Genomic DNA, 14,402 nt, shown 5'->3' with positions numbered 1-14,402 from the left:
ATCTATAAAATGGGAACCACCAGCTACCTGCCTCTTCCTCTGATGTGAGGATTAAGTCATGAAATGTGAAGCACGGTGCCTGGCACAGAAAAAGTGCTCAATAAATCGTGGCCATGACGGTGACCCAAGGTGACAAATACACCAGGCTGACAGTTCCATGAGGTCAGAGGCTATGCCTGTTTTGCTTACTGTTGTATCATTAGTGCCTGGTGTGTTGTGTGGCACATAGTAGGAGCTCAGGAAATACTTACTGAAGTAAGGAATCCACCACTGGAGCTACCATGATCCCTGCTTTTTATTCCTCAGCAGCAAGAGTCACTGATACTTGATTGCATTTTTTTTAGTTCCACAGTTATTAAGAGCATCTCTGGGATGAGTGAAGCGGCTTTATCTTTAGTCATTTCTTTCAGATAGAGACATTTTCAGATTTCACAGCTGTAAAAATGGAGAACATGCTAAAGAGCCAAGAGCCTATTTCAAAGGAACAGTGAGCTGTGGTGGGGTCTCATAAATCCTGCAGTTGGCTCAGCTGCTTCCAAATTTGATTGGCAATGCCTGCAGATCCCGAAGTCCCATGCTTAGGAGCCCAGCAGGCTGGAGGGACATCCCAAGTGGCTACGCTCCCACTGTGTGCTGACTTTTGTACAGTTTGGGGAGAGGGTGCAGATCCAACTTGATCCCTTGATCTTGTGGGGCAGATGCCTGGTTTGTTCAAATCCCCAACAAGAGGGGACAAGGAGCAGGGGACTGCATGCTTCCACGTTTCCCCCAGTTAATTTTCCCAAGCCTGGTGTCCTCCCTCCCTGGGTGGTGAGGTGCGTGACTCTGAGGACAGACGGCCAGAGACATATCCCTGCCTCGTTCCCTGTTGACTGTCTAACACAGGGCAAGTTATGTAACCTCTCTGTGCTTCTTCCTTGGTAATATGGGGTAATAATAGCACAACCCCATGAGGTTGTTGGGAAGACTAAATGAGTCAGTATAGATCAAGGGCTTAAAGTAGTGCTTGGCATAGATAAGTTCTATACTTGATAGTGCTTATCTTATCATCATCATCATCATCATCATTAGACAAGTTGCCCAGGCTTTGAGAAGCTCAGTTGTCTCCTTTGTAAAATGGAGCTAAGGCTGCCAACCTTCTAGGTTAAGTGTAAGAATATTAAGTGGATCGGGTATGTATAATATTTACAATATACCAAGAATGACTTTTATTGCTATTATTGTAGCGATGTTATGATGCCTTTTTTTTTTTTCTGTTTGAAATGTTTTGGTTCATCTGGCATTTTCTTTCATTGTCATAAAATATACATAACCTAAAATCTATCCTTAGTGACATTTAGTACATACACGGTGTTGTGCAATTGTCACCACTGCCTAGTTCCAAATCATTTTCGTCATCCCAGAAGAAAACCCTGAGCCCACTAAGCAGTCACTCCCCATCCTCACTCCCCTCCAGCCCCTGGCAGCTGCCAGTCTGCTCTCTGTCTCCATGGATTTGCCAACTTTGAATATTTCTTATATGAAGGGAATCATAGACTTTGTGGTTTCGTTCATGTAGCATAATGTTTTTGATGTTCATCCATATGGTAGTATGAATCAGTACTTCACTCCTTTTTAGGGCTGAATAATATTCCACTGCATGAATATACCACATTTGTTTATCCCTTCACCAGTTGATGGGATTTTGAATTGTTTTCACCATTTGGGCATTGTGAATAGTGCTGCTGAGGTCATTGGTGTGCAAATTTTTGTTTGAACACCTGTTCTGGATTCTTTTGAGTATCATGAGGACTTTTTCAAGTATGTGGCTCAACTATTTAAGTGAAAAGGGGGAGAAATAATTAAAAGATAACATAAGAAAAGAAAGAGATCCCAGCTTGTTATCTGTGGACTTTCTTTTTCAGCCACCTCAGCTCTTTAGGGGTCCAAAGGGGAACCACAGAAAGGTTGGTCTCGGAAGTGTTCCCGAGCTCTCGGGCCAGTCAGCATCCCAGGGAACACTGCTTCACCCAGGAAGTCCCTGATGATGGGGGGGTCCAAAGGAGTGTGCCTGGGGGAGCCGGCCATCCTTCTCTCTCCCTCAGCGACAAATAAGTAACATCAATCAATCAAGCACTTTCTAAGCCCTTCTCTTGCAATCTCATCAAATCTTTGCCTGACTCAGATAAGGAAATTGAGGCTCAGAGGTGTAAAGTAACTTGGGTGGTGGTACAACAAGGAAGCAATAAAGCCGGGCTTCAAACCCAGGCCATCTGAAGCAGGGTGATGTCTCACCAGAGGCCAACAGAACAGTGACACATCTAGCATTGCCTAAGTTGAGCTCATCTTAGCTGGACTTGCCCATGTATCTGCCTTAGCATGAAAGGATTCTATGTGAGACTGGAGATTCCAGTGTGTATTGAGTCCAGTGTGTATTGAGCAATGCTTATGTTCTAGACATTGTGCTAGCCACGCCATTCTCAGCTGGGGTTCCTCATCTGATCAGAGTGACTGGTCCTCACTTCTCCCAAGGATGGTACATAAGTAGTACCATTCTCCATGCATAGGAAAGAAGTTAATCCAGGGCATACAAGGGATGCCTTGGGCTGTTGGGGCTTAATTCTTTCAGGGACTTGGTCTTGTTCATCACTGCCCCTCCAGCTCCTTGAACAGTGCCTGACATATAGTCAGTGTGACATAAATATTTATTGATAGAATGAGTGGAAATGTGGTGATGTGAACAAAATACATGTGACCCTGCCCTCATCTAGTGTGCAGCCTTCTTCACAGTGCAAACCATTCAATATTCAAGGACCTGGCATTAAAAATAATTCATGAAATGATAAATGAACCTGTACCAGCATCTTCCAGGCATAGTTATATGTGAGCAGGTCTCCCGAGTGCTCCCAGATGACATTCATCAAACAAATATATATATATTGGAGTAATACACTGTATCAGTCACTAAAAGGACTCAAGAGAATAAGGCTAAGGTATTGCCCCTGGAGAAATAACTGGCTGGGAAGGGAGAAGAATATTTTACCCAAGGAGCAGGACATATGAGCTCATGTATAGTCAAATAAAACAAGGGCTTAAATTTCCCCACTGAAATGGGTCCATACAGCTCATTATGTCGATGGTTGACAAAGCAGAATTCATATCTAAAGACTTAGAGCTCATCATATTTTTTAGTACATAAGTGCTCTGTAAATGTGGAAGGGGGAGAGTGAGGGAGAGAAAAGGAAGAAAGGAAGGAAGGAGGAAGGGAGGGAGGGAAGAAGAAAGAAAATTTAATTCACATACCCAATAGTAACAACAGTTAACACTTTTTAAGTATTTACTGTATACCAGGCACCATGCTAAGCACTTAACTGAAGTGCATCTTCCTTTAAATCTTCACGACAACTCACAAGACATGCTGTACCATGAATCCCCTTTTTCACAAGGCAAAAGTGCTGCTCAGAAGAATTTCCATCTGCCCGAGGTTAAACAGTTAGTGAGGTCAGAGTTAAGCCAATCCTTCCATAGAAGTTTGGTTAGATACTATGCTCTGCCCTCGCTAGTTAAACAGTTGAAGCTTGATTTGGCCATCTTCTTTAGTGATTTTTGAACTTTTGCTTTTAAGCTACTAAATTTTTATTCAATTAAGATTTTACCAAAGACGCCAATATGAAAAATAGATGGACGTGGACCCTTTCTGAAGAAATCTGAAGCAAGCTTGAGTCCCATCTGCCCAGCAGAACCTAGGACTCCCCCAAATGCAGCTTGAAAAACATCTGAGCTCTATGATAAATTCTCTCATAAAACATTTCAGAAGTTTTCTTTCCCTGGGAGCTGCCAGGTCACTATCTCAGGGCCTGTGTCCTCTATTTAAACAGACTGATTCTTTTTTTTTTTAATTTCTCACCGGCCCTCTGAGATAAAAAAACAGCCTTGGAAATCTGTGGGTAGGGAATATACTGGGTACAGCATGTCCTGATCCTCCAGAATCTATCTCTAGAGCCAAGAATCTGCATCTGCTTGAGGTTTGTTTTTTCATGGGGGAGTGTGTGGCTTCCATCTGTGTTACAATGCATTTTGACCTTGTTCTAGGACAGAAAGGCTAGTGAACCTGGCAGGCTGCCCAGGGAGGATGAAGTGAGCAGTGACGAGTCAGCTGTCCTTTAAGCTCCATCCTACCCTGGAGCCAAAATCTGAACTGACCCGAGCCTGAAGTTCTGGGAGATCAAGATTCTTACTGTCTCCTTCTCCAAGTAAAGTACAGACCATAGTCCTGGAGTGGTAATGGTAGTAATAATAATAGCTAATAGTCTGGGATTCTATGGGCTAGGCTACCCAACCTACAGTGAACCTCTATGACTTTCCCCTGCCCTGTCATTCATTACCCCACTTCTGGTACCAGTTTCTGTTTCACCTAGGAATTTTTGGTTGCAAGTAACAGATAATAGCCTTTTGATTAATTTAATAACCATAACAACCCTAAGAAGTAGGTATTGGTATCACCCTGAGTTTTGTAGATGAGGAAATTGAGCTTCAAAGAGCTGAAATGACTTGACCAAGGACACACAGTAGTAAGTGGTAGAACCAGGACTTGAACCTAGGTCTGTCTGACCTCAAGTCTACATTTTTTAACCACTCCAGCCTTTGATACATTAGTGTTGGTGCTTTAGGGACACCTTGCTGGTGATATTGAAATGGATAAGTTATTACTGTAGGTTATTTCCATCATTTGAACATGTCCAGAGGAGTGTAGAATGGTGAAAAAAATCTCTGTTCTCAGCTATAGATACACAGAGAAAGTTGAGCTTATCGGTATAGTCCAATTCAGTTTAATGATCATTTCTACTCCAGCCCTTCCCAGTTGAACTGATCACTGGGTTGATTTTCACAAAAATAGGTAGGAGTGGACAAGGCACAGTTGTCGGAAGGACGTTCCTGGCTTAGGGGATGGTATAGACAAAGGGACTCATTCTGGAAATCAGCACACATGTGCTGAGCAATTTCTATGGGCCACTCACTGACATGGGTGTAGAGGACCCAGAAAGAAATAGGCAAGTGTCTACCTTCAAGAGACCGCCTGCCATGTCTCAGGCCTGGGCTGGACACTGGAGGGACATAAATGAATCAGAAGAGGTGCCTGTCCTCAGGTAACTTACAATCAAGGAATTTTAACATACATAGTTTATATTAGTGCTATGAATACATACGTTTAAGATTCAAAGTGTCCCAGCTGGGGGAATGGTGGCAAGGGATGTGCATGGCTTACATCCTGCATTTCTAAGCGAAGGATGTAGGAACTTCTTTCCAGTAGCATCCATTTTCTGAGCACCCGCTTTGGGCCAGACACTGTATGAAGCATACCCACAACACACAGGCAAGGCAGAGGCCATTACTGTCCCTATCTTGCACATTTTGAAACTAAGTCTTGGCAACCTTGAGGAACTTGCTCAAGATCAAACAGTGAGAAAGTGGCAAAGATCAGAGGGACATTTCTACAGACACCTCTCTGGAAACAACCTTCACCATAGCTGAGTTTGGACACTCACACTTAAAATCATATTTACTTTTAAGATTCAAGCTTTTGATGTCCTCCAAAATGGGCCTCTCCTGGTCTCCCAATCAAATAACTGGTTGTCATCATTCATTTTAAGGAGATGGAGAATTTGGTTAACCAAACATTCTGTTCATTTGAGAAATCTCATGGCATGTGAGAACAACCAGATTTCAGGGAATTAAAACCAGATAGACATCACACACACACACACACACACACACCACACGCACCCCAGGCTGGATGGTAGTTTAGTTCTTCATGATTCTAGAGATGAGCTAGGATTGGCATGACCTCCAGATGCTGATTCTCATCATTACATCCTTTCCCTTACAGCAATCTGGAGGAAGGACTTACGTGTTAGGAGTGCCCATTGATGGAGTGTCAGATAAACTGCCTCTTAGAATGGCTTATGTATATTTAAAATGAAAAGTGTGTGTCTTACAAATGTTCTGTGAAAGCATTGAGGCTTTGAGAAATGATTTGCCAGTGCCTTCAAATGGAGCAAGCATGTTTTAATTTTGCATCGATTTCATCAGTAACAAGAAGGTAAACTCAATTAATAGTGACTGGGTTTTATTATCCAGGTGGTTCTCTAGTTTGCTGGGTAAAGGGAGGGGCTGTATCCCCCAGGGTCCCTGGCATGATTTGTGTATGTGTTCCCATAACTTCTGTGCTTTAGCCCACCCAAAGCATAGCTCCATGTCATGAGGATCTACTTATTTGTCTCCCTCCCCATGTCATGAGGATCTACTTATTCGTCTCCCTCCCCAACTGTGCTATGAGCAACTTGAGGACAGGGACCCATAACCATCTTATCAGCTACTTCTCCAGGTGTTTGGCACAGGGCCTGACCTGGCACAAGTTTCCCAGGAAAACAAACAGAACTTCCAAAGTCTTCAAGTCATGAAAGAGCATAGAACATTTAGAAAACTCTAAGTAATTGCTGAGATTGAAAAGGCCAGGCCAGATTGCCTTGTAAGGAGTTTGGGCCTTGTCCTGCAGGTGCTGGGGAGCTGTTGAAGATGGTAAGTGGAAGATGACATGGTCAGACTCAGTGATTTTCTGAGGGATGGATTCGAGCGGAAGTAGAGGCTGGGACAGCATTTTATCCAGTGCACTTTTCCTTGGATGCCCAACTCTAGCTATAATTATGCACACAGGATCCAGGAAGAAATATGCTCTCTAGCATCCTCCATACATGTCCTCTTGTATCTAGCAGAAGCGGGTCTAACTGTGAGCTTTGGCCACATTCGAACAAAAGACTTCCCTTCTCTTATCTCCAATTCCCTCTTCTTGCCATTTCTTCAGAAGGTCCTGAACTTGAGCTTTCTTTGCTGACATTCTGGAATTCTAGCCTTCCTGGGAGATTTTTCTCGTAGGCAAGAAGATTTCAGTTGTGTCAATGCATAAACCTTCTGGAGAGACAAGGACAAGGTGATGGCCATGTCTCCCTCCAAAATAAAATAAATGTGGAAAAAAAGGGTCTAGATCCATTTATGAGATGGGTTACAGTGAGAGGGAAGAGGGTGGCTGGGGTTCAGAGTCTAGATAAGCACAGGTGAGAGACTTATGCCTGGGAGAGTTTTATCAATGCCAACTGCTATATGCAACTTCTGTGCGACAGTAGTCCCCTAGGATGGAGATCGGAGGCTTCAGGATGTGGCTGCCATTTTCTTATGCTTGTTTCCTGGCTTTGTTTCAAAAGAAATGGACCATGTCCCTGAAGCTTATGAATCACCAGGAAAGCAACACCAAAAAGTAAGCTCAGGTTCTGGATTCAAGGTGGTGAGATCTGAATCTCTGTTCCGCCACTTATGTGACTTGAGACAAGCCATCCTGAAGGTCAGATATTCACATCCTACTTTATTCATAGGTAAAACAGTACCTTCTAGATAGGGCTATTAAGAGATTAATGGAGAACGGGAAGCAATGCTGTATATGCAGTAAAAGGAAACTTTTCAGCTCTTATTATTACCCATTTTCCCATGAGGACTCTGACCCTGGGGTTCTTTGCCCCAAATCTCCCCCAGTTCACTGGACGAAGACATGGGGAGGCGTGTTCCTGGCAGAGAAATGAAATGGACCAAGGCCGGGATGCAGAAGTAAATGACTGAGCTCTTGCATTGAGCCCGTTGACTCTTCTTCCAGGAAGCATGGACCGAGCCCTTTCCAATCAGGGCAGATGCAGAGATGAGCCTGCACGCCAGGGCGCCACTCGGCCATCTGTTAAGCATGTCAGTGGATATTTGTTGAGCACCTACTATGTGTCAAATCTGGAGGAACAGAATGGAATTAACCCAATTCCTGTCCTTCCCAGGACTCTAGCTAGACAGGCTCCTGGAAAGTACTGTCCAAGATGCCACCCCATCCATCCGGATGGAAAATCCTAGTGCTGTTAGCAGATGCCCACCAGCTGGAGAGAGCCACCCCAGGCACGGGAGAGGATAGGTCTGCACCCCCTGCCCAAGTCTGCTTGACAGGGAGCTCATTTCCACCTGTGCCTGAGGTTCCTTTATTCTCCAGGGTCCTGGTTGTTGGTACCCTGGCGAAGCCAGGACCGGCCAGCCTCCCAGGAAGCCCCCTAGGACCCCTCAGCCTCTTCAGGGCACTCCCCACGCCAACACCCTGGAAATTTCCTTCTCTCTCCCCACATCCCTGACAGTAGCGAGCCCGGCTTCTGTGCAATGGTGCGAGCCTTCACCCAGGCCCTCGACTCTTGGAGAGGCCTCTTTCCATGTAGGTTGTCTTTCTGAAAGCCAAAGAGAGGCTTAAAAATGCCCTTTAAATGAACAACCCACACCTGGTTGCGGTCGCAGTTGACTCGTCTGGGGGGGGGGTGGCGGCCGGTTGCTAAATCCTAGGCTCTCAGGATTGCTTGGAGGGTACCGGCGGCGGGGGCTCTTTCCCGGAGGCGAGGGCGAGGCGGGGGACTTGGCCAGGTCCCCGGCGGAGGCGTGCAAAGTATGGAGGGCGGCGAGAAAGGAACAGGCGGGACACGGTTCTTTTAGGGTGAAGAAACCAAGAGAGTTTATTAGGGGAGAGTACAAGCTTATATCGGGCGTTTAGAGGGCGGGGTATCTGTAGAGGTTAAAGGCTTGGATTGGTTCTGAGAGGGCGCGGAGGTTGATTGAAAAGGGGCGAGAGTTGCTCCGGTAACGGTGTCTGGCAACAATGTATGCGCACTGGTGGTGATGGGAGTTGCACTGGCAACGGGGAGTGTCCGGGCAAGATAAGGGGGTGGGGAAAAGGTGGTTCCCTCCGGCAAGCCTCCCCTAACAGTGTTATTTTGGGTGAGGAAATGGGGCCTGCCTCCGGCCTCACTTTCCCAGGCCCGGGGGGCTGCGGAGGGCGCTGTCGCCCGTGCCCACCACCCTCCCCAGGGGCTGATCAGGTCCCCCAGCCCAGGCCCGCCAAGTTGAAGCACGTAATCAGTGTCCCGCACTGGTAATTTATCCTGCAGAAGTCTATCAAGCCCACATATGGAAAGATTTATGTGCAAGGATGTTTGTTGGAGCAGTTTCGGTAAGAGGGGGAAGTCAGCAACTTGAATATCCATCATCAGGGGATCGACTGTGCCCACTCAGTAAGATTCCATGCAGCCGTTAGAAGGATGAGTCCATCTGTGTGTGCAGATGCAGACAGAACAGCAAGAGATACCAGTGCATTGAAAAGCCATGTGCATCCATGCTCCCGTGTAAGTAATATAAAGATGGAAATAAACAGAATAGCCTCTGCCCCTTGGGATAGTCATGAGGATTAAGTGAGTTAATAGAAAACGCATGCCTGGAATCGTGTCTGACATTCAATATGTGTTAGACGTTGTTGTCGTTCATTCTCTATCTTTCCATAACAGAAGTTTCCATCATCACATATGTAAAAGCATAGGAAAGGGTTCCATCTGGCCATGATTTTCTGTACACTACACTCATCATAGAAGGAAAAAGCCTCCCACCCATGTGGAGTGTGGCAATTCTGTGGTCACATATCCCTTGGGGGAGTGGGCAAGGCATCGTTTCCCAGAATGTGGGTCCAACTCCCTGCAGTTTGCCAGGACTGTCATATTTTAAAGCTCTAAGTCCTGTGTCCAGGAACCCCCTCGATCCTGGACAAACCAGGACATTTGGTTTGCCCCCGGTGACATCCAGAGAAGTGGCTGCTATTACTTTTCACGTGTAACGGGGGAAAACATGAAACTGGTGCTTCGACCCTGTGATATCACAAATACTGTTGTTCAGGATGAGGCCACATGGCATTTACATTAAACGTGGATATGAATTAACTGTACAGGAGATTCTGAGCTGAGAGTGAGGGTGCCCCAATCTTCACCACCTCAACTTCCCGCATCCCACAGTCCTCCACCCACCAGACCTCATCCAAATTTCTCTTCCACGAGGGCTCATCCACTCCAGGCCAGGAGAGCTAAACCTAATGTCCTCTGGGGTCTGCATGTACCTGGCAGCATCAGGAGCCTGAAATCCTGAATCCTAACACGCATGAAAACAGCGGTTGTAATTTTTTTCCAACCCTGTCAGTCTCAACCTTAGGCTGCGAGCACCTTGGGCAGAGTTCTTCTCAGCATCCTACAGCAGGGAAGGGGTTCTGGGGCACAAGAATGTGCCCAGGATTCTCTGAGCAGGAGGGACCCAGAGAAGTGCAGTTGGCTCTTTTGTTTGGCTCCATGTTGTTCCCTGCTCACTGTGTCACTTGCTGCCAGGAGTCAGACCTTGCTTGGCCGTGACTCGTATGGCTGGGGTGGCTTCTCTGCACAGCCTGGGCTCCTGGGTGGCATGGGAACCCAGGAGCTGCATCCCCTTACCTGGAGCAAGTCAAACTAGCAAAGTTTGAGGACACAGCCCTCTACTCTGACACCAATTGCAAGTTTGGAGGGCTCCCCAAACTACCTTCAGTCTCAGTAATTTACTGGAAAGACCCATAGTACTCACTCAAAGCTGTTGTACTCACAGCTACGGTTTATTATAGGGAAAGGACACAGAGCAAAATCAGCCAAAGGAAGAGGCAACAGAGCAGAGGCTGGGAGGGTCCCAAACTTGAAGCTTCTATTGCCCTTAGGATGCCTTCACCTCTCATCATTGATGTGTGAACATACACGTTTTATACTGCTAACCAGGGAAGCTCACGTGAGCATTGGTGTTCAGAATTAACATTTACTGGGGCTCCATTACATAGGCGTGACTGACTGATTGATTTCCCACATGGCTGATCTCAGCCTCCAGGTTGACTGATACCTCGTGACCCCCATCCCCTACCCTAAGACAATCAGACGTGGCAGCCGGCCCCACCCTGATTTCTGGTGTAGCTGGACCCCCGCCCTAAACAAAGACATTTATACCCTATCATATATGGTACAGGTGACCTCCTAGAGGCCAAGGGCAAAGGTCAGACCTCTCTTTGGGCAAGGCCAAATTCTTTTCTCCACACCTTTCTTCCTACACATCTGCTTGCTCAGAGCCGATCTACATACCAGACACACAAGACGTGGTGGTGACTCTGGTGTTCCTGACTCTGACGCCAGCTGGGAGACCTTGGACAAGTCCTTTCTATAGGCTGTCACCCACACTCTGCTCTGCAGAACACCCCATGGCTATACATGGAATCGTCAAATCAGTTTGGGTTTTTATTCTGCTTTCCCCAGTTCAAAATTTCTTCAGCTTCTGATGTTCAAGATGGTAATAATAATACCATTAAAAAATAGCTAACATTTATCGACTGCTTATTGTATGCCACGCACTGCTGCTTGGGTCCTTCATGCATTATTTTATACTCACAATACCTGATGCTTATGGAGATGAAAGTAACCTGCTGGAAGTTTGGGCTTTCAGGAAGAGACCATGGGGAGAAGAAAAAGAAGGAACGAGGAAGAGAATTAACTACCAATATTCATGCTTGACTTAGAGCAATGCTTCTTAAACTTTAAAGGGCACACGTGTCACCTGGGAATCTTGTTAAAAGAAAAATTTTAGCTCAGTCGGTCTGGGGTGGGACCTGAGATACAGCATTTCTGAGAGTAGTCAGTTGATGTTGACAGTCGGCGGAACACACTGTGAGTAGCAAGGCATTCGAACACCCGTTTCTTGTCTCCTGTGCCTGGAATGCATTCATTCATTCCTTCATTCACCCGTTCACTCTGTCATTTGTGAAAAAGAATATGAATTCTGATGACGTGTAGAACTAATTTCCAATCCTGGGTCTGCTCATTACTAAATAGATGATGTCTCTGAGTCTCAGCTGCCCATCTGTATAATGGGAATAATTTTCCCATTTTATAGGATCTTTGTGAATATTAAGTGAACTCAAATGTGGGAAAGCCCTGCTCCAGGGCCTCGAATCTGCGTGGAGCAGATTCACTAAATGGTTGTGGTTTGGGAGTTTATCTTGTTATTCCTTTACTTATTCTTTTCACAAGAGATTTCCATATGGTTCCAAAGAATGTATTTTATTATTTATGTATTTGTTGGCTCATTTCAACAAAGACTTCCCAGTGGTGACAGTGGTGGACCCCATGAGTCCGCCACAAGGAACTGGCCCAGACTAAGAGATGTGTCACCTATAATTTCAGCAAAAGGTAGAATGAAGATGGGGAAGGGTTAGAGGTGAAGAGAATAACGAGCTGTGGGAGCCGTTTGGCAAAGGCCCTGAGAAAGGAGGAGCCAGGGATGTGTGTGAGGGCAAGGGAGACTGGAACGGGTAAAATGTCAACAGATCTCAAGCTGTTAATTATCTGGAGAGAACTAAATATTATGTGGGCAATTATCGACAGGCGTCTGAAAGCAACAATAGGAAACTGGTCCCCAGCCGAATTCCACCCCCGCTTTGCAGAAGGGCTGGAGAGACAGGCTTTAGCATTCCAAGCAGGTTTTTCACACCAAGGGAGAGTACGGGGGTCAGGGAGAGGAGGAAGGCGGGGATCCCCCTTGCCCAGCCCATCCACCCAGTGCCAGCACCATCTCCGCACCCAGCACACAGCGCTTCGCTTTGAAAAGCTCCCAGCCTGGAAACCGCGGCCCCTCCCCGTCCACCCTCCATCCCCCAAGATGACATCTTTTGAGACGATTTCATGTGGAAGCATCGCTAAGTAAATTCGCTAAATGCCTATTCATCCCCGTCAGATGGGGACTCGGTGAGGCGGTAAATGTGAAAATGGCCCCAGCTCACAGCCCTGAAAGGCACTTTCTGGGGTTTGCCAAATGGATCTGCAGCCGCTGACCCTGGGAGGCCCGAGGCTTGGCGAGAAGGGGCCCAGCAGCCCCAGCCCCGGCCCCTTCCGTCCTCCCACTGAGGCCTGCTGAGAAGCCCCTATTTATCATTCCTACCGCCCGGAGACCCATTCAGAGGTTAACTTGTCCCATAGTCATCAGAATGCGATAATGAACTGTCGCAGAGAGTAGCGAGGGGTTGTTAAATAAAAGATGCTAGAACTTGCAGATGGAATGTCCTGCTTTGTGGTTTGGGAAGAGGGATTGCTTTAATTTTTTTTTACAGGCTGATTTGGTTTCCACTTCTCCCCGCACCTTAAAGAGGCCGCCTTTCCCACTGGCGTCACGTCACTCAGCACCGAAGTTCACGTGGGGTTTACCTGCGTGCATGCATGAGATGCACCCTTATATAGACACGAAGGATTAGCCCTTTGTGTATGTCCCCGGGATTCACCTCTGAGCACACAGGCAGGGTTGAGCTTCCTGCTTATGTGCCAGATTTACCTCATTGCAGATACATGGGGTTTGGCGTCTGCAGCCGCTAGAAAGGCTGGTTTTGAATGGGTGTTTGTTTCAGTGATAGGACCTCGGCAGGGCTCATTTTCACTGCAGCATCTCTTAACTGCTTTGTGCCCCTTCTGCTGAAATTATGAGTTGGTCAACACGAGTCAATTGCAGGGAAATGAAGGAGGAGTTGCAGGGAGAGGGGGGTGGCTTGGGCCAGAAAACCAGAGAACCAGGAGGCGACTTGCATTCACTGTGTGTGTCCCTACTATGTGTTCTTTAACTTGACCCAGTTATCCATTCAGTATTTATGCATGGAGGACCTACTGTGGGTTGGGCATGTTTAATTCTCAACAGCCAGGTGAGTTCAGGGCCAGCCACCATTCAGAGGTTTAATGACTTATCCTTGGACACGCACCTGGGTTAGTAGTGGCACTGGGATCTGTCCCCAAATCTGTCTCCCTCTGGAGTCCAGGCAGTTCTCTCTACAGCCCTGTCCTTCCTCCCAAATCTCTGGCCTCAATTTAATTCCCAGTGATGTTTTTGCTTTCTCCTGCCACTTTTCCCGCTTTGAACAATGGTTAACCCTTTCCTTCTAAGTAAAAATCCCTGAGCAGAGGACTGGTGATAAAGGAGCTGTCACATCAGCACCGATTACCTGTTTGGGTTTATTCAGTGGAAGAGGCGACTGCGTTTCTGGCAGATGGAGAACTGTGACTGCCTTTTAAAATACTGTCACAGCTGTGTGCACAAGCTGATTAGCTGTGACTACACCAGTAGCGCAGAGATTGATGGCGATAAATTTGTGATAACAATGTCATCCATTTGTATTGCACTTTGTATTTTTTAAAGCTCTCTCGATCAGTAGACCAATGGTTATTGAGTACTTAGCGTTCATTCATTCATTGATTCATTCATTCCTCAAAATGCATTTGAAGGAGTCCATTCGACCTCGCCTCACTTTGATCCATTCATTCACTTAACAAATATTAATTTTGATCCTACTGTGTGCCAGTGATGAACACGTCCAATTGTGTCCCTGTCCTGTAGGAGCTTACATTCTAACACAAGCAATTTTGATGCTTTCAGATAGTGATAAGATAGTGAAGTTAATAGAGTGATATGATAGAGGTGTGGGGTGCTACTTTAGG

The 14,402-nt window shown here is 46.3% G+C and overlaps 1 protein-coding gene across 1 annotated transcript in view; it reads left to right on the top strand.

Annotated features, from left to right (window-relative positions):
* XYLT1 (xylosyltransferase 1) overlaps positions 1–14,402 on the top strand; it is a 307,917-nt gene that overhangs the window by 244,536 nt on the left and 48,979 nt on the right. The gene's annotated exons all lie outside the window — the stretch shown is intronic.

This window comes from Choloepus didactylus, chromosome 21, assembly GCF_015220235.1.
Source record: "Choloepus didactylus isolate mChoDid1 chromosome 21, mChoDid1.pri, whole genome shotgun sequence".
Lineage (NCBI taxonomy): Eukaryota > Metazoa > Chordata > Mammalia > Pilosa > Megalonychidae > Choloepus > Choloepus didactylus.
This window is presented reverse-complemented; position numbering and strand designations above follow the sequence as displayed.